This window comes from Prionailurus bengalensis, chromosome D1 (assembly GCF_016509475.1).
Source record: "Prionailurus bengalensis isolate Pbe53 chromosome D1, Fcat_Pben_1.1_paternal_pri, whole genome shotgun sequence".
NCBI classification, from domain to species: Eukaryota; Metazoa; Chordata; class Mammalia; order Carnivora; family Felidae; genus Prionailurus; species Prionailurus bengalensis.
In genome coordinates, this window is record NC_057346.1 from 34,579,095 (window position 1) to 34,601,633 (window position 22,539).

Sequence of the window (22,539 nt, forward strand, 5' to 3'; positions counted from 1 at the left end):
ATCTTCTACTCAAACAGGTCATCATGAGGATGATAATGTGACAATCTGTTACCATTAACTCTGTTGAAGTGTTCTGAAGACACTAGAAAGGATTAAATGACCTGGAAAACTCAGTCTGTGGAAAAGTCTATTGTACTCATCTCAGTTATTTCCACTGCCACGCATCACTGAAATCTTAAAACAATATGATTTGCTATAGTGACATATAACACAAAAGCCATTTTTCACCTTCTACTTTATTCCAAACAAATCTCATAGATCCTTTAATACTTTCTCTTCCAACATGCTAGCTTAATATTAAATATTTAAATATTATTAAAAGATTCAGGATATAATAATGAAATGTTTAATTATTTTAATAACTTACTTATGTGAGAAGTACATAGAAGTATGAAGTATTTAACATAATATATTATCTGTAGATTAAGTATATGAGGTGGTGGTCAAGCTAAGTTCCCGAATTTCCATCATTCCATAGACAAAAAAGAAATGAGTATTTACAACTACTATAAGCAATCTTAAATCTTAAGCTTTTTCTTTATTTGAAAACCTATTTATCCCATTCTATGTGTAAGCTATAGCACCCCCCCCACACACACACACAAATCACCTAAATCATATATGATTAAGAACTTTTTACTGAGGATATTATGTTTCTTTTTTTTTCCCCATCTTCAACACGTCAAAGGAAAATTAGTTAAGAAAGAAAAAATGGGTTGAAGAGTAAATATACCTACTTGTCTAACAGTGTAAAAGCAAAAGCATAATTTTTAAAAAATGACATTTCCTATCATGGTAGTAGAATAGAATTGACCAAAATTATAATCTGGTGCCACTGTGTTCAATTATAGACAATTTATCATGGCTCATATACATGAACTAATCACTAAAAAGCATACAGAGATATCCATTTCTAAGTTACAGCCTAAGGAAAAAATATATATAAATATAATATTTTATATTAATTAATATATTAATTAATTAATAATATATGAATATATTATATATTATATATATATAATATATATACATATATATGTGTATATATATATATTTTAAACTTGATTTTCAATGGAAAAAAATGCTGCTGTGCTAAGTGAAGTATACCATTCATGCAATAACGTTCCACTTTTTGAAACCCAGCTATTGCCTCTTAAAGTTTACTAAGGCAGAATACTGTCACTTAAAAACCATTTATGGTGTAATTTTCACTGCTAATAGTCTAATTAGCTAACTCACCATACATTAGCTGTAGGGATTTTCCACTTCCTTATTTTGACATATTAGCCCTAAGGATCACTATTTGAAGACTACTTAACATCTGTAGAGGCATGACTGTCAACTTGCCTTATTTACATTTGAAGTCTCTGTGGATCACAGGTCTCCATAGAAAAGAACAAAACTTAAATCCGGAGGAATAATTTGTAAATGAAATTAATTTCTTTATGTAATATAAAAATCTGTCTTTGTAATGATGGATAAGAGCTATATCAATCATTACTTATGCAGTTTTTGTTCAAATATTAAAAATACACTGTGTATAAAACTTAGTATAAGATTAAAGCATCTAGCTTTAAAAAGTACTGTATGGGAAATAAAAGCAGATGAACAAATATGTATATCATTCAGTATATGGCATAAGTCTCCCATTTTATACAAAAGAAACTGACACATTTTATGGAAATGGTTGCATTTGACCTTAATCTCAAACATGAAAAGAAGGGAAACTGAGGATAATGGGCATACACAATAAGATTAATAATAACAAAAGTGAAATTAAGGAAGAACAGTAAATGCAAACCTATAGATAATTAGTAGCAGGAATGAGAGAAACATAATTTTTTTGTGTGTGAATAATAGTTGAATCACTTAGGCATAGTTACATAATAAACCATCCCCAAATTCAATGTTTTAAAACAAAAATAATTTATTACCACCTACTTAGGTTGGGTGGCTGAGGGTGAGCTGATTAAGGCTAGGCTTAGCTGGGATCGTTCACCTGAGGTGACTATACTATACATATTTATTTTTCTGTTTATTTTCATGGTGATGGGAAAAGAGCAAAAGAGTTCATGAAAATATACAATGTATCTTACGGCCTTAGGGTCAGCGTACTATGACTTCGCTTCATTCTATTGATGAACGCGAGCCACATGGTTAAACCCAAAGTCAAAGGGCAGGTAAATACTTTTTTTTTTTTTAATTTATTTTTTTTGCTATATTAAGAAGAACTGAGGCAGCCTGGGTGGCTCAGTAGGTTAAGCGTCTAACTTCTGCTCAGGTCATGGATCTTCCAGTTGATGAGTTTGAGCCTCGCATTGGTCTCTGTGCTGACAGCTCAGATCCTGGAGCCTACTGCAGATTCTGTCTCCCTTTCTTTCTGCCCCTCCCCCACTTGCATTCTATCTCTCTATCTCAAAAATAATAAATAAACAATTTTTTTTAAATAACTGGAAAGTTAAATGCCAAATAATAAAGGTACAGAGAGAGCTAAAGACAAAATAGCGATCTACCATGCTGGTGAAATGTAAACATGCAAATTTTTTCTACAGCAGATCTAGAAAAAGTATTAATTGCCAACATCAAATCTGTTTTTATTTTACAAGCAAAAGAGAGCTATTAAAATTTGGGGGACCCAGATGTTTCACCATACTCTCATTTTTTCTTTCTTTTTTTAATTGTAGCTACATTTGTCCTTTTGTTCATTCACAGACTGTTTTTCTTATTTAAAAATATATTTCTTTATGTTAAGGTCATGAAATTAATACCAGTATTTCTTCCCTATGTTTAAAACTCTACTTTTTCAATTTAGGTTTTAATTCTAACTTGAGTTATTTGTTTATTTATTTTGCATGGCATACTGAGAGGCCTGATTTCATTTTATTTTTTCTTATGGATAACCTATTTTACTAGAACAATGATATTGTTTATTCTTTCTCCACTGATCTGCACCATCACATCGCTTGTACACCAAACTTTTACGAAGACACAGAAAATTATCTGTGCTTTTTTTTTATCAAAGGCCTACCTTGGGAGCCGACTGTATCCCACTAACACACTATCTCAATTATTTGTAAAGTTGAACCAAAATGAAACTAGTTGAGTAAGGCGTAAGACTTTTTATGAAATGATGTCTCTCATCTATGAACATGATATATCTCTGTTTTTATGCATTTCTTTAGGCTGGTATGTGTGTGTCTATTTTTTGTTTGCTTATCTTTAGGCATCCTCTTTAACTGTCAAGATTAGCCAAAAAATTAAAAAAAAAAGAAAGTCATTGTATTTTAAGCAGAAAGGACTGTAAACATTAGGTGCTTATAAACTGTTAGAAGTTCTGAAGAAACAAATGTCAGGAAAAAAGACTGCAAAATCTTCAATTCACAACCAGATTTCAGAGTCAGAAATTGCAAAAACTGTAGATAACTGCCAGCAATGATTGTAGCTTTCAGCGCTGAGACATATGATACTAAAAAAGCATCTGGAGCCACTGTAGCTGGAAGGACAATGATAAGATTTCTGGTTCTCTTATACCTCTGATATCTCCTGTTTCCCACTGAACGGCATTAAATCCTTAATCTTGGTGGCAGGTCTTCCTAGAAACACAGTTATTAGACCCCCAGGCCCCCTAATGTATTGGAGAGGACAAGAATGAGGAAATAGTGTTATGTGTCAACACAAAATCCAGCAGAGAATTATATAATCATTGTTTCAATTATAAATGGAAGCTTTTTTCTTTTGTATGCCAATTTCTAATATTTATAATAGATGGATCACTTTTCTATGTTAATCGTATAACACAACAGCCCCAGAATGTAAATATTATTAATACCAAAAAAGGAGCTGTATCTACTTTTTTTTCTTCCTGCCCCTACCCTCTTCCTCACTACCTCCATCTCTCTTTCTTTACTTTCTTTTTTCCCCTTTATTTCCTTCCTCTCTCTCTTCCTCCCTACCACCCCTTCCTCCTTCCCTTCCTTCCTTCCTTCCTTCCTTCCTTCCTTCCTTCTTTCTTTTCTCTTTCCTTCCCTTATTTCCTCCTTAACTCTTTCCTACACTCTCTATCTCCCTCCTTCTCTTCCTTCTTTCCTTTTTCCTTTCTTTCTTCTTCTTTTTTTAACTTATCAGACTCCATAAAAGTTTGTCCTACTCAGTGACAAAATAGTATCATACTCATTCTATTACAATAGTAATCATATTAAACACTTTTCATATGCCAAACTCCAAATATATGTGTAAGAGTGTGTGTGTGTGCCTGGATAAGAGAGAAATGATTAGATAGATAGATAGATAGATAATAGATGATAGAAATATAGATAGATGATAGATAGATACATAGATTTGACTTGCTTAATTTCACCTACTTGCACCCTTGTAAAATGAGACATTATCCACTTCTTAAAGCTGAAGGCAACTTGAGGTCCATGGCTATTAAGCCAAGTATCTACAGTTAGCAAATTTACAGCAGAGATTCAATCCTGGGTCAGCCTTATTCGAAAGCCTGTAATTGTTCCATTTGTCAAAACCACCTCAATATACTCAGCACATGTGACAGATTTTAGGGAAAAGTCTGTATCTTATTAATCAATGTCTGTCTGGGATTCACCCTGTATACTAGGCTTCATACAGAAAGACTAAGTGGATTTTAGAATTTCAGACATTTACTGGTAGTGATATATCTTCTCATATATTTTGTAGGATAGATTCGAAGTGTTCAGGTAACTGAGTATTCAGGCTAAGTGTTTCAATTGCAGGTATGTAAGCAAGATTGGACAGAACATTTCTTATATTTGAAACATGCTCCAGAAAAATAATTCTGTTTTTGTTTTTTTGTTTGCTTGCTTTTCATGCCCAGTCTTCCTTGGCATTTAAAAATATAGGAAAGCATGACATAGCCTACACATCAGTATTTTCTCTGTTTTCTGTTATTTTTTTCCACTACAAAAAATATTTAATAAAAGTTATTATTTACTGGGCAAGTGTTATGAATGAGATATTTTGCACACATTCACACTACCCAAAGTGTTTGAATGTTTACAATTTATGAATGCCTTGCATCATGGTAGTGAAGGTTTATGCACTACAAAACCTAGGCACTGTCACATTTTCACATCAAAATTTATTACTATTTTTTCCTTCTTCTTGCTTTGGGAAAACCCAGTTTCCTTTCCTTTCCTTAGAAACTCCAACTTGAGAAATATGAATTCACCATATCTTCTATGAATAAACTGATACTGAAAATAATCCCTTGGTAGTAACTCAAATCACCCCTCCCACCTCTGCAACTACAGATAGAAATAAATGTTATCTAAGAAATTCATACAACTTCAAATTATGTAATATTTCATGCCCAGTGATAAATCACTTATTTAAGTCATTCTGTTTTGGTTCACATGTTAAAGTATTTTTGTATACTTTATATAGCAAATGTTCTTATGAAAGATTTCAAAACAATATCTTCCAAAAGATAATAACTGAAAATATAGAACTTAATAGTATATAAAATAAAATAGTATATAAAATAGTATAATTAACAAATGGCAAAATACAGATATCTGGAACAAACACCTCAAAATAAAGATTTTATTATTGAATAAAAATTTTGGACAGAATCACTCCATCCTCCTTACTGACCATTAGAAATTGTACATTTGTACATTCCCATAGATTTCACACACTACACCAGAAGGACAATGGTGGACATTCCATTTAAAAAATATTTCAAATATTCAGCCAAAATAAACTCCATGGAACTTCCACATTATTTTATGTCATCAGTTTTGGTTACAACACAGTAAACATAACAAGTAGCAGTGCTATTAACATACACAATATATATGTAGCAACTAATGTAAGTTAAAAGGTTCTTTTTTTCCTTTCAAATTTTGATGTAATTGTCGAGACAATTAGGATAAAAATTAAATTCCTATTTTTGAAATTGGGAGAACATCCAAGTATTTTTATCAGCTGTAATACTCTATGACTGCACACACTGATAGTAAGGAATAGGTATTTTTCAATAGATGGAAATTCTATTATTTCTGAAAATCTATAAGCCTAGATCCACTCAGGCTCTTCTCTAATGGAATGAAGCTCTCTTGGAACTGTGCCAATGCTTATTGGATAAGAGTTGTGTAAGTTATTGAGTGAAACATTTCATTCTTAGACGATGAACTCAGGACCCCTTCAATATATGTTGCCTCTTATTATGGCAGGAATTTAGTTGATTGTGTCAAGATAAAACTGTCAATGTCTCTCTTGAATGTTTTTAGTAGTCATAGTGACAGATTGGGTGCAAGTACATGAATGAAATAGGATTTATTTAAAGTGACACCATGAATCTACTCTCATCAGATTCATCAATTCTAATTCACTTACATCTTTTTGGAGTGCTCAGTCCGTCTCACTTGTTTCAATTGCTTCTTATTCTACCAATATTCTTTTCAATTAGGTGGGCAGAGCAATAACAAGAGTGACTTAACAAGAGTGAACTGTGCTATGCCAAAGCTGCTTCCATAGGTTTCTTGTACATTTAAGAAGCTCTATATTCTCAATTTGAAACCTGGATTTATTAATAGCTTCACAAAGTCTTGATTTATTAATAGCTTCACAAAAAGTCTCCTCTCAAAAATTAATTAGAGTTCTGTTGAATTACCTGAATTTAATACAATTCAGCTTGTAATTGATAGAGTGCACCAGCTCACAGGTGGCAAAGACATTAACTCCATTCTATTTCCATCTGCTGATATGTCTACCATAAACTTAAATTGCATATCAATCATCCATCTGGAAGTGAGCATTAGATCCAAAATCTTCTTACCTACAGCTGCTATGCTGTGTTCAGTTGTCTCTCTTTGAAAATGTCACAAGCACCATAAATAAATGGTTTCTAACATTTAAAAAAATCTAATTAAGGTGTCTACATATAATTTATCTCTGGTATTCACAGATATCACAGAAGTACTAAGTTAATACAGGCTTTGATTTGATAAGATGTTCTAGTAGTTAAGGACAAAATGTATTATACACCTTCCAAGATTTATATACATAATTTGTAAATAGATCACAAATTAAATTTTATTTTGTATATATAACCTATTCGGAGATCATTCTCATTGTAACAAATAGAACTATAATGGAAAAACTTGGCTGAAAATTGTGTCTAATATTAGAATGTAGCAATGGATTAATTTATGGGAATCTATTCTTTTCCATGGTTTGGAAAAGACTCACAGAGACTTTCACTGTCAGAGGCTTTCTATCCACTTCTTTATCTTTTCTCTTCCCTTGTTTTCCATTCTTTGGGGAAATGTCAAAGTTATGGTTGCTTTTCTCCACAAAATTAATTTAAGGAAACCTTGTACTGTATGGGCCTTCAATTAGGTCCTTCAATAAAAATGACAAGCTGATATGATTTAATGGAATGAATGAAAGACCCTTGATATATAAAATTTTCTTCAGTTTCCTTCCAGAATTTTGGCCTGACTTGTGAAAGTAAAATTATACTGTCAAACACTTGACACGTACACTCTCCTCCAGAACTACCTCAGATTAAGATTTAGTTACTTTCTTTCTTTAACTCTAATTTTCAAGCCTGAAGAAACTGAAAACATGCAGTAGGCTGAGTAAAATATTTTCCAATATTTTTAATCAGTTAACTTGAATTAACCTGACAAATTAAAGGATATATATATATATATATATATACCTTAAAATTGGGTATGATATTCTCAATATTTGATAAATAATTAGAAAACAAAAATAAATAATTCTATATAAAAATTATTTTACCTCTTAGGCTGGTTATCTAAAGATACATCATAAATATTATAGTTAAGTAGTACATGGTAGATGTAATTTGAGATGACCTGTTGATGTCCACTTACTCATTAATATAAACATGGATTAATCATGTATTCAAAAATATTTTAATGTATTAATTTTAAAGGACTGTTAGATGCAAATAGATGCAATTAATATTTAATGGTTTGGGTTATTGTATAGCATATAAGCATGTGGAGCACCACAAAAATCATACAAATCACTTTCATTCAGAAGTTCCCTATTAAGGTAGGGATGACTCAAACTCATTCTGCCCATGACTTCCTTCTTATATAAACCTAAGCATGGTCTTCAAATTCAAGCCATCAAAAAGAAAAACATCCATCCACTACCACATTATATGTTATTTGAGGAAGAAGTAGGATGCTATATCAGAGTACTATTTCTCTTATTGTTTCCAGCAATTTAACACAATATTCATGTGCTTAATATAAACTTAATAAGCAAACCATAAAATTAATAAGGAAAATATTTTACATTAATATTATTTCTAGAATGTTTATAGAATGTTTAGCTGACACAGTCAAGGCTTTTTTTTTTCAATTTGAAGATAAAACACTTATTTTGAGTACATAATAAGTTTACCATACTGAGCAATGTTAAGAAGTTCCATAAATGATGTATGCGGGTTTTATGTATTTTCCCTTCAACATTCCTTTCAGTTATAAAGGCAGATTAATAAAAGAAAAACTGTACCTGCTTTCTGAAAACAGTGTCCAAGTTAGGAACTTCAAAAACAAACTTGCTTATCTTTTTGCAGTTGTCATGCAAAAATGATGCTTAGTAGGTCTTGAATGACATAAATAGCAATCCTTGAAGGCCACCTGTTAAGGAACAGGCTCTATTTAGTTATATAAGAAATGATTGTATACTATTATACTGTTTAACCATACCAACACATATTTATAACACTTTAAACACTAGATATTTATTTAGTCATTTTTTTTAAGATTTAATTTTCCTCTGTAGTTTATATATTATAATAAACACAGAAAAATATCACTTTAATCCAATTTTCATAGATTTCAATAGTTTAAATCATTTAACACAGAATGCAGACAGGACATCAATATAGAAGCATTGGAATTAAGCTACACACAAGAGCAGATGGTCTTAACATATTTAGAACATTCCATCCAACAGAAGAATATGCTTTCTTCTTATAGATTCATGGAACTTTTTGTAGAATAGAAATATGTTACACAACATAAGTCAATACTTTAAGAATATTGAAGACTGAGGAGGGGTCAACATGGTGGAAAAATAGGGGAATCCATACCTCCCATGTCTCTCAAACAAAGAAGGGTTGAAGCCAAAGGACTTTGAACCCCAAGAGTCTGGGAGGAAAAGAAACTGAGTCTACCAGGGAGAAAATGGGACAATCTAATGGGCCATAGGTGGGTGATTGCAAACTGAAGGAGATAAAATGGGCTGTGTAGGCATGGAGGGGAGGGATCCCCTTCTGTGGAGAGACAAAAGGAAGAGAAAAAATGGCTGGGGAAGTGTATGACAGTATCTGGACAAGAGAAAAAAACCTCGGAACGGGACGGAGAGGGATCTCACCTCTAACTGCAGGTTAGAGGATCTCTAAATGCAGATCCCATTTGTGGACTGGGGCCAGCTGCCCTGTTCACATACCTGGGGAGGAGTGAAGCCACCTCCGGCTTCGGTGATAGATCAGGGGCACAGTCTGCAGCAAGAGAAACTGGTACCCTCCCCTGAAGTGCTGTAGCACAGGACAAACCAGCCAGGACCACATATTGGGAGGTGCTTCCTCAGTACCAGGGTGCATAGAGTGGGAATTTAATTCCCAGCCAAGTGCCGGGGCAAAGGAGTGGGTGGAGTGAGACAGATAGCCTCACCTGTGCCCGTGGCACAGTGAGGACAGCTCCAAATGAGTGATATGGGACACCCAGTCATGGAGAAGAGACTGGAGGGTCACCATTTTTCTCCCCACCACCACCAAGGTGGGCCTCAGGGATGGGTCCACAGGGCCCATAGTGGAGACAGCACCAACCTACACCAAACCACGCCCCTTCCCGCCAGGTAACTGTGTATCTACTGGAGCAGGATAGACGGGGTGAAACCAGACAGACCCCTCCTCCAGACCAATGCTGCTGCATTGCCTGGATTAATTCCAGGACAATTCTTGTTATATAGATATATTCTCCCTTCCATTTCTTCTTCTTATCTCTTCCCTATGCTAGGCTGGTTACTCTGGTTGTTTGTATGTTTAACAGACATATTTAACACATTCTCTTGATACATGTTCTACACCTCCTTCTTTACATTTCTTTCTCTCTCTCTGGAATAATCAAGCTGTATAGTTTTTCTATCTGGATAACTTTATCTTGGTTTCTTTTTCCCTGATTCCTTCCTTATTTTCTTCTCTCTCTCTGGATTAAGCCTTTTAGTCTCTCTACCTGGTCAATGTTTATTTTTTTTTCTTTTGCCCAACCCCTGTCATTTCTCTCTTTATATGTGCTCTTCCATCAGCACCACCTCCACTCTGTTCTTTACTTGTAGCTGGTATTTCTGTTTTTTGCTTTTGGATTGTTTTTAGTTTTTTGTTATTTGTTTTTCTTTATTTGTTTATTGTATTTGTGTGTTTGCATATTTTTGTTTCCTGTTTGTCTGTCTGTTTGTTTTCCTTTCCAGGGCTACTTCAAGGAACAAATCAAAGCACATCTGGTGGGGGGTCCAAAACATCACAACAAGTAGGGAAATAAAATAAACGAAGTCACAACAAGAGAGAGCAAGGAACACGCTCCAAAAAACACCTCATAAATGGCCATGTCCTGGACAGTGTATGAACCCCCTTTAACACAGCAGTACTCACAGGTGAAGAGTACATAACAAGCTTTTAAAACTCATAAAGGACTGAAAACTAGCCAAAATGATGAAACAGAAGAATTATCCTCAGAAGAAATTCCAGAAAGAAGTGACAGCTAAAGAATGGATCAAAACAGATATAAGTAACATAACTGAACACAAATTTAGAATAATAGTCATAACATTAATCACTAGACTTGAAAAGATCCTATAAGACAGCAGAAAATCTATTGCTGCAGAGATCAAGAGACTAAAAAATCATCATGATGAATTAAAAAATGCTATAAATTAGGTGCACAATAAAATGGAGGTGGCCACAGCACAGATTAAAGAGGCAGAGGGGAGAATAGGCAAATTAGAAGATAAAATTATGGAAAAAGAGAAAGCTGACAAAAAGACAGCTAAAAAAAAATCCAGGACCATGAGGGGAGAATTAGAGAAGTAAGTGATTCAATCAAACAGAACAATATCTGTGTCATAGGAATTCCAGAAGAAGAAGAGAGACAAAGGGGTGGAAGGTGTACTCGAACAAATCATAGCTAAAAACTTCCCTGATCTGGGGAAGGAAATAGGCATTGAAAATCAAGAGGCACAGAAAACTCCCTTCAGATCTAACTTAAATCAATCTTCTGCATGAAATATCATAGTGAAACTGGCAAAATACAAGGTTAAAGAGAGAATTCTAAAAGCAACTATGGATGAATAGGCCTTAACATACAAAAGTAGGCACATAAGGGTAGTAGCAGACCTATTTACTGAAATTGACAGGCCAGAAAGGAATAGCAGGAAATCCTCAATGTGATGAACAGGAAAAAATATGCAAACAGGAATCCTTTAACCAGTAAGCATGTTATTCAGAATAGAAGAAGAAATAAAGGTTTTCCCAAACAAAATAAAAACTGAAGGAATTCATCACCACTAAACCAGCCCTACAAGAGATCCTAAGGGGGACTCTGTGAATTAAATCTTGCAGGAACCACAAAGTACCAGAGACATCATTACAAGCATGAAACCTACGGATATCACAACGACTCTAAACCCATATATTTCAATAATAACACTGAATGTAAATGGACTAAATGCTCCAGTCAAAAGACATAGGGTATCAGAAATATAAAAGTCAAGATCCATCTATATGGTGTCTACAAGGGACTCATTTTAGACCCAAGGACACCTTCAGATTGAAAGTGAGGGGATGGAGAACTATCTATCATGCTACTGGAAGTCAAAAGAAAGCTGGAGTAACCATACTTATATCAGATAAACTATACTTTAAATTAACAAGAGATTAATAAATGTATTATATAATAATTACAGGATCTGTCAATGAGGAAAAGCTAACAATTATAAATGTCTATGCACTGAAATCGGGAGTACCCAAATATACAAAACAATTAATCTTCAACACAAGCAATCTTATTGATAAGAATGTGGTAATTGCAGGGGACTTTAATACTCCAATTACAACAAAGAACAGACATTCTAGACAGAGAATCAATAAAGAAACAATGTCCCTGAATGATACACAGGACCAGGTGGACTTGACAGATAGATTTAGAACTCTACATCCCGAAGCAGCATAATATACTTTCTTCTCGAGTGCACATGGAACATTCTCCAAGACAAATCACATAATGGGCCACAAAAAAAGCCCTCAATAAATACTAAAGAACTGAGATCATACCATGTACACCTTCAGATCACAATGTTATGAAATTTGAAATCAACCACAAGAAAAAGTCTTGAAAATGTCCAAAAGCATGGAGGTTAAAGAACATCCTACTAAAGAATGAATGGGTCAACCAGACAATTAAAGAAGAAATTTAAAAAATGTATGGAAACAAATGAAAATGATAATACAACAATCCAAACCCTTTGGATGCAGCAAAGGCAATCCTAAGAGGAAAACACATTGCAACCCGGGCCTATCTCAAGAAACAAGAAAAATCCCAAACACAAAATCTAACAGCACACTTAAAGGAACTAGAAGCAGAACCGCAAAGACACCCCAGACCCAGCAGAAGAAGAGAAATAACGAAGATCAGAGCAGAAATAAACAGTATAGAATCTAAACACACACACACACACACACACACACACACACACACAAACACACAAAAAAAACAGTAGAACAGATCAATGAAACCAACAGTTGTGTTTTTGAAAAAATAAACAAAATTGATAAACCTCTAGCCAGGCTTCTCAAAAAGAAAAGAGAGTAGACCCAAATAGATAAAACCATGATTGCAAATGAATTTATTTCAACCAATCCCTCAGAAATACAAGCAATTATCAGGGAATACTATGAAAAATGATATGCCAACAAAAGGGACAACCTGGAAGAAATGGACAAATTCCTAAATACCCACACACTACCAAAACACAAACAGGAAGAAATAGAAAATTCGAACAAACCCATAACTAGTGAAGAAATCAAATCAGTTTTCAAAAACTTCCCAACAAATGAGTCCTCGATCAGATGGCTTCCCTGGGGAATTCTACCAGACATTTAAAGCAGACTTAATACCTACACACATTCTCAAGTTCCAAAAAATAGAAATGGAAGGAAAACTTCTGAACTCATTCTATGAAACAGCATTACTTTGATTCCCAAACCAGACAGAGACCCAGCAAAAAAAGAGAACTACAAGCCAATATCCCTGATGAATATGAATACAAAAATTCTCAACAAGATAACTACCAAACCGAATTCAACAGCATATAAGAAGAATTATTCACCATGATGAAGTGGGATTTATTCCTGGGCTGCAGGGCTCATTCAATATTCACAAATCAATTCACAAATCACAAATAACATGATTCATCACATTAATAAAAGAAAAGATAAGGACCATATGATCCTGACAATCGATACAGAAAAAGTATTGGACAAGATACAACATCGTTTCTTAACAAAAACCTTCAAGAGAGTCGGGATAGAATGAACATACTTAAACATCATAAAAACCATTTATGAAAAGCCCACAGCTAATATCATCCTCAATGGGGAAAAACTGAGAGCTTTCCCTAGGAGATCAGAAATACAACAGGAATGTCCACTCTCACCACTGTTTTTTAACATAGTGTTGGAAGTCCTAGCATCAGCAATCAGACAACAAAATGAAAGAAAAGGGATAAAAATAGGCAAAGATGAAGTCAAACATTCACTTTTTGCAGACAACATGATACTCCATATGGAAAACATGACAGACTCCACCAAAAGTCTGCTAGAACTGGTATGTGAATTCAGCAAAGTCACAGGGTACAAAATCAATGTACAGAAATCAGTAGTATTTTTATACACCAAAAATTAAGCAACAGAAAGAGAAATAAAGAAACCAATCCCATTCTCAATTGCATCAAGAACCATAAAATAACTGGGAATAAACCTAACCAAAGATGTAAAAGATCTGTATGCTGAAAACTATAGAAAGCTTATAAAGGAAATTGAAGAAGACACAAAGAAATGGAAAAAAAAAAAACATTCCATGCTCATCACTGGAAGAATAAATATTGTTAAAATGTCAATACTACCCAAAGTGGTCTACACATTCAATGCAATCCCAATAAAACTTGCACCATCATTCTTCTCAAAGCTAGAACAAACAATCCTAAAATTTGTATGGAACCACAAAAGACCCAGAATAGACAAAGTAATATTGAAGAAGAAAACCAAAGCGGGAGGCATCACAATCCCAGACTTTAGCCTCTACTACAAACTGTAATGATTAAGACACACATGGTATGTGTGGCACAAAAACAGACACATAGACCAATGGAATAGAATAGAGACTCCAGAATTGGAAACACAAAAGTGTCGGAATGGATAAATAAAACAAGACCCATCATTATGCTACATACAAAAGACTCATTTTAGTCCTAAAGACACTTGTAGTTGAAAGTGAGGGGATGAAGAAACATTTGTCATACAAATTGACATCAAAAGAAAGCCAGAGTAGCAATACTTATATCAGACAAACTAGATTTTAAACCAAAGACTGTACAAAAGATGAAGAAGGGCATTATATCATAATAAAGGGATGATCCAACAAGATCTAACAAGTATAAATATTTATTCCCCCAATATGGAGCACTCAAATATATAAAACAATAACAAATGTAAAGAAATTAACAGATAATAATACAATACTACTAGGGGACTTTAACAACCCACTTCCATCAATGGACAGGTTACCTAAGCAGAAAGTTAACAAGGAAACAGTGGCTTTGAATGCCACACTGGACCAGATGTACTTAACAGATATATTCAGATATTTCATCCTAAACCAGCATAATACACATTATTTTCAAATACATACGGGACATTCTCCAGAATATATCACATACTAAGTCACAAATCAGGCTTCAACAAATACGAAAAGACTGAGATCATGGCATGTATCTTTTCTAATCAAAATGTCATGAAATTTGAAGACAATCACACACCCACACAAAATTGAAAGACCACAAATATATGGACATTGAAGGACATGCTACTAAAGGATTAATGGGTCAACCAGGAAATTAAAGAAGAATTAAACAGTACAAGGAAACAAATGAAAATGAAAACATTAAGTTCCAAAACCTTTGGGATGCAGCAAAAGTGGTCATAAGAGGGAAGTATATGGCAATACAGATCTACCTCAGACAGGAAGAAGCAGTTCAAATAAACAATCTAAACTTACACCTAACAAAGCTAGAAAAAGAGTAATAAATGAAGCTTAAAGCCAGCAGAAGAAGGGAAATAAAAAAGATTAGAGCTGAAATATATGATATAGAAACTAAAAACAAACACTAGAACAGATTAATGAAACCAGAATTTGTTTCTTTGAAAAAATTAATTAAATTGATAAATACCTAACTTTTTTTCCTAAAGTTTTTAAACTTTGGCAGAGTGATAGCTACCCAAGCAACTAAGTAAAGAATCATATTTCCTTCAGTTTGGGCTTTCTCTGGGAGTAATTATGTAAAAGTCAGAATTCTGTGTTCCCATTAATGGCAATAATGTCTTAATGAATACATGACACATTATTTTTGTCTACTATTTCACTGAATTAATGAGAAAATTAGATGAGATAATGCACAGAAGTTTACCAACATGCATGGTACATATTGAGCATTTAATAAATATCACTAATTATTATTTTCCCACTTTATGAATTAATATAACAAAATAAGAAAATATAACTAAGAGTTGTGTTGTTATGATTCTTGTTTTTAAATTCCCTCCTTCAGTTTGCTTCTCATAAACAAAGCCTTCCACTCATATTCTCAGTAAGCTCATGCCTGTCTTTTAAGACAGTATGTTGTAGTGAAGAAACTACTACATCTGAAGTCAGTCATATTCTGCCACACTCTTAGATCTTGAGAAAGTCATTTAGCATTTCTAAGCTAGTGCCTTGAAATGCAAATAATGATGTCAGATCCTCTTCCTGCTTGAAGGATTATAATAAAAGTTTCAAGAAATAATAGATGAGAAAGTTCTTTCTAAACTCAGTTTTACATATATTAGTTGCTATATCTCAAGTTCTACCTTGTAAAAGATTATGACCTTTGCCAACCTATCTTTTTCTCCATTTCTTTTAAAAGTAGATCAAACTTCAGCAAGAAATCCTAGGTGAATTAATCAGAGAAGGTGTGTTGTCTCATTATCCATAACCTGATTCACTCACCTTTGGTCAACATGAATTTATCTTATGTGAGTCTACATTTTTTTTTCATTTTAGCATACGTTTTGCTTTGCACATAGGGAAACAAAAAACAAAAAACAGTCCTTTACAGCTGGTTTAAAATTGCGAAAAAAAAAGCATCTAACATTTTCCTTTTCTACATTCCTAAATTCCTCTTTTTCAAATTACCTCCAAAGCATGTGGCATGTATCATTTTTTTTTCAGTTTATCTTTTAGAACTTCTTGCAGGTGACTGCCTTTAATAAAATCTGCTTTCAATTTTTCATCTCTAATGGGTCAATGATTAGAAAAGCAAATAAATGAATTTAACATGAAAAAAAGCTTCTGTTTAGAACTTAATTGATTGTTAATGTTTATTTATTGACAATATATTAACTCCAATACAATATCCAACACTACTCTATTCTTCAAATAACTTGCCCATCTTAAGAACTTCTTTGCATATTAAAATTCCTATTAAGAAACGAGGTGCCCTTAAGTGTGTATGTGTATCCTGAAAAGAGCACATACAATGATAGGCTGACTCTGCAAGACATCTGGGTCAGGGGTGAAGGGTAGGGGATGGTGTGTGTTGGGGATTATTTCAAGAAATAATGAACCTGGTCATCCAATTTCTGTTGAAAGAGAAATAACCTAAACTAAGAATAGGTAAAAGAAAGTGGACAGTGGCAAATGTCTTGGGTCAATGTTCTAGGGCTAAAGGGAACCATTAAAAGATTGGTGTTGTGGGCTCAGTTTTGCCCCTCCAAAACTCATGCTGAAGTCCTATTCCCCAGTACCTCAGAATGTTACCATATTTGGAGATAAGGTCTCAAAGAGGTGATTAATTAAAATGAGGCCTTTAGGTAGGCCCTAATGCAATATTACTGGTGATCTTATAAGAAGAGAAATTTTTAACCAGAAACATTCATAGGCATAGTAGTAATAACCATGTGAAGACATAGAAAGGTAAGTCAAGAAGAGAGCCTAAGAAGAAATCAAACCTAACAACACCTTGATCCTGTCCTTCCATCCTCCAAAACTGTGAGATAATTTCTGTTGTTTAATCTACCTAATCTGTGTTATTGTATTAAGGTATGTTTACATATGAGGTTGGGCACTCTACCATCCACTGAGAAAGAGACATTAAACAAACAAATACATAGAATGGTTTGGCCAACTAATTAAAGCCAGTCTCCACTATCAGCCTGTCTAATATTTGCATGTGGACCCATGAACAAAGTGGCAACCTTGTTAAAGACAGAGGTTAGGCATGGGCCCATCAACATAAGAACTTACACAATAAAGTGGATCCAACTACTACCACTATACAATGTCCAACCTACATTGAGCTCTCACTGTCTTCCACCAGTTTGGTCCTATTCCATGAAAACTTTAACCAGCTGCTTGGTATCAAGATAAATACATTGATATCCTTCCAACCTGGAAGGGGAAGGGATTCTCCCTGACTAGAATCAACACACATTTTAGGTATGGGTTTCTTTCCCTTACCCTTAAGTCTTCAGTCAGTACTACTCTCAAAGAAGTTACCAAGTGTTTGAGCCATGACATAGACCTTGTATGATATTGCATAGGACCAATGGCCACACTTAAAAACAAAAGAGGGTACATCAGTAGACAAGGGAACATGGGATTCTCTGGTTTGATCACATACCTTACTAACCAGAGACTCAATGGGATTACTCTTAATGGTATTTATTTATTTAATAATGTTTATTTATTTTTTCAGGAGAGAGAAACTCTCTCAGGAGAGAGTATGAGCGAGGGAGGGGCAGAGAGAGAGGGAGACACAGAATCCGAAACAAGCTCAAGGCTCTGAGTTGTCAGCACAAAGCCTAACGAGGGGCTTGAACTCACAAACTGCGAGGTAATGACCTGAAGTCAGACACTTCACTGACTGAGACACCAAGGGGCTCCTTCTCAACAGTATTTAAATACATGCATCTCCTCCATCTTAAAAAAAAATATATGTGTGTGTGTACACAAACACATATACATACATACACACATACATCCTTTCTGAGAACCAATAAGGATATATTTATATAAATATACTACAAGGAATTGGGCTAATGTGAAATGTGATTATGGAGAGCAAGTCTCAACATTTGGAGTCAGCAACGCGGAGGTGCAGGAGAGCTGGTGGTATTGTCCCAGTCTAATTCTGAAGACCTGAGAACCACTAGAGTCAAATGTTATAGTTATAGTCTGAAATCTGGCAGGCCTTGGTCTAAAGACCAAAGAAGAGCCCGTTTCAGTTCAAATCTGAAGACAGGAAAAAGAAATTGATGTTTTGACTTGAAGGCAGGAGGAATCCTCTCTCCCTCACTAGAAAGTTAGTCTTTTTGTTCTATTATGACATTCAATTGATTGGATAGGGTCTACACACATTAGGGAGGGAACTCCACTTTGCTCAGCCTATGGATTCAAGTGTTAATACTTTCCAGAAACACTCTCCCAAACATACCCAGAATAATGTCTGGCCCAGTCAAGTTGACACATAAAACTAAGCATCACATTTTCTTAATCTCATATCTTTAATTTTTGCCTTATTTCACTGTCATGAAACACAACCACATTCCTCAAAAGGGATATCTATACTTATTGTCTTCATTTCCACACCTCACGTTCATTCTTTTTCCCATTGATATCCACATTCATTCTCAATATCCCATTGTGCTTTCCTGAACTTTGGCATAATCAGATTCCTTTATTAGGCTCTTATGTGTGAAATTCATCAACAGTTGATCCTGGCTGGGGTGCCTGAGTAGCTCGGGAGGTTAAGCACCCCACTCTTGATTTTGGCTCAGGTCATGATCTCACAGTTCCTGAGAGGAGCCCCATATCAAGCATCGGGCTCCGTGCTGACATTACTGAGCCTGCTTGGGATTCTTTCTCTCTCTCTCTCTCTCTCTCTCTCTCTGCCCCTTCCCTGTTCTCTCTCAAAATAAATAAACACATTTAAAAAAAAAGATCCCGACCTTCTTTAATTCCTACCCTGTAATCTCTTCCTAGGCAATTCTTGACTTCAATATACCACCTATATACAAACAACTTCCAAATTTACAACCTTTCTTCCCTTGTGTTTCTCAAAGTTATGACAATATTCATAGTTCTAAAATTGAATCCAGGAACTACATCTACTTACCACATCAACTCCTCCAACAGTAACAATAACCACATTTCCTTGGGTTCTCAATCTCAGGGAATGATTCCATTGTGAAAGCCACAGATTTTAAGGCCATCTCTGATATCACATTCTTCCCCACCCATATCAATATTTACCATATCATGCTTATTTTATCCCTATGTACGTTTCAGATCTTTAACTTCTCCATTTCCATGACCACACTTGTTTAAATGAGAATATTTTCTGCATTTGCTATTGAATTGATCTCCTTGTATTCCATTCTTGGCTCATATTAAAATGTTTTTAATGCTGCAGCCAGAATGACAGTTCAATTGTTCAATGACAGTTCAATTGTGTGTGCACAATTATGTGCTATTCGCCATGCTAGTTCTTGGAAATACAAATGTGAACAAAATAAACACCTGCCCTTCACAGATCCAGTGAGAGAGCAAGACTGATGAACAACCAATTTCAGTGTTGTATGATAAGTACATAATTGAGGTCAACCTAGTGCTATGGAATCACAAGGAGAACACCCAGCCCATTTTTGAGCATTCTGGAGAAGGCTTTCAAGAGGGACATGACTTCTAAGCTGAAGAAAACAGAAGAACTGAATCAGGAGTGGATGGTCATAGTCACTGTCATGGAGATGTATTGAGTTATGTAGTTAGGGATCTTGTTTCCTGCATTATGGAACTCAGACATGTTTACCAGGTTGTTGTGAAAACAGTCCATTGAATGAATTCCAATGTCAATACTATTTTACATACTTCTACACGTATTAAATACCATAGTTTATAAAAACAAACTTCCAAATATATTAGACCATGTAAGCTTCAACCTGGTTTTACTGATGTCAAGACAAATTTTCTTTCAGACAGCCTATAGCACACAGGAGGTTAAAGAGTAAGTAAATGTCAGAATCTAGAATAGCACAGTCCAATCCACTTTTTCTGTAAATAAGATATAAAATTCTGTCATTTGTAAATGGACTTCATTAGTCTAGTACTATTAAGAAGACTTCTCAAATATGTAATTAATGTTAGACATTCTTGACTTTTCAAGGATATTGAAAACCTTAACTTTTAACTTAAGTGTTGATTATATTGTAGTGAACTATTTATGACACAGTTTTTAATGATACCAGGTGGATCATCCTAATTCCAGATTAACTACATCCCACTGACACAATTTCTTCCCCACCCTGCCACCACCTGTCTGGTACCAAACTCATTCAGCTGTGGAAAATGACAGCTGGTTCTTTGGGGGAAGGAGGGAGTGTTGGGAGCAGGAGTCAGGTGAAAATGACTCATTAGCAATGGAATGGAAAAATTGTGCAGACTTCCCTGTGGACATTTTGGATGAAGCATAGGTCTTTTTTCCAAGGCTTCTCTCTGATTGCTCAATTGAGAGTTAATTGCAAAACAAAATAAAACAAAAAAAGAATGTATTTAATTCTCCAAAGTTCTTGAGATTACTATGATGCAATTCTATCGTATCTAACCAATGTATTTATATTCTCTCAACACAAGTTGGAGTTTCCATTTTGACATGAATCACAACAAAGTGCCAAAGGAAAAATCCTCTGATGTTTTAGCTTCCTGAGCATGCCCAGGGCAGTACATTAGAAAGAATCCTGGAATCGGGAGTAAGCATACTGAATTATACACAAAATCACGTAGTTCTCTTACTTCTATGGACATCAGAATGTACATGAAGAAAACAAATTTAATGGATATGGTGATTGAATTTGCTTAATTATAAATTTTTCTCTCCATTTCCTGTTTCCTTTACTTTGATTTACTTAAAGTTATTAATAGATTACTCATTTCTCTTAAATCTCTTATATTTGTGGATTTTTATACTGTTTAAAGATTTTACATTGGATGTGTGGAATATTTGAAATATCAATAAAGACAAAGTGCTATACTCAGAAAAGTACAGAGATAGCTTTGTTATGGTGAAGTTAAAAATACAGTCATTTTACAAAAACTTTTCAGATCTATATTCTCACATACTCTGCATATGCTATTAGTATCAAAACATTTATAGGAAATTGTATTATAGCAATTTAATTGTTGTAAAATGTCTCTTAAATGCTCTTCCAATTATGGCAAGTTAATTATATTTCATTAAATAATTATTTGAATTTCTCAGGCCAAAATGGTTGGAACACTAAAATGATAAGAAAGGAACTTAATTTATGAAGAAAGAGCTATCAGTGCATATTGGCACCCTGATAGTAAATAGTAGTGTATGTCTTTTTGGACCTTGGTTCTCAAGGGTATGTCCAAATGTTAGTGATGCACTGATGTGCCAAGAATAACCCTAAAAACACTAAGACAGACTGGTACAATTCCAAATATAAACTTTTCTAAGACCACATCTCATCTTTTATCATTTGAACTCTTTTCTCACATATGTGCACTTGTCTTCTGACCTTTTTCATTTCCTGACAGTCTGAAGCTCTGGCATTAGTAACAGCCACTACAAGTCACAGTGTTACTTCCGTCACTGTTAGTTATGGATACCATCCAACTTCAAGATAACTAGAATTTTTGGTCTTTAGTCTTTTTTGGATTCCTCAGTTTGGGGTCAAAAGGGCTGCCTGTAGCAAATTACCAAGCATAGGATTGGTTGTTGAAATATTTCATTTCACAAAACCATGAACTCCCAGACCAGCCTTGTTACTGCCATTTGTCACACGTTTACCACACGTGTCTGCTATCTTGAAAAAGTCATACCTCCCCTAAGTCCAATGTCATAGAACAAAACCGCTTTTCAGAAACCACACCAAAAATCTTCACAAAGGATATAGCAGGCTGAAGTCAGTTTTTACAGACTTTATTCTCTTAGGGTGCTGACAATCTGTGAGAGCAACTAAAGCTGAAAAAGGTCTTTCCTGCCTTTCTACCACTGGTGCTGCAGCTGTTAGCACTTCTGGTGTCAAGGTACAAATGTCATGAAGGTACTGTCAGTAAAGTAACAGCCATGAATAACAGCCTGACAGTCTGGCTCACTGCCAGAGTCCCTAATTGTCTAGTTATA

General features: G+C 34.5%; 1 protein-coding gene across 1 annotated transcript in view; it reads right to left on the minus strand.

The window, feature by feature from the left end:
- Window positions 1-22,539, minus strand: part of CNTN5 (contactin 5) — a 1,382,461-nt gene that overhangs the window by 1,040,704 nt on the left and 319,218 nt on the right. Inside the window, exon 2 of the mRNA XM_043579878.1 lies at window positions 8,536-8,663. The gene's annotated coding sequence lies outside the window, so the exon portion shown is untranslated. The remainder of the gene's footprint in view (window positions 1-8,535; window positions 8,664-22,539) is intronic.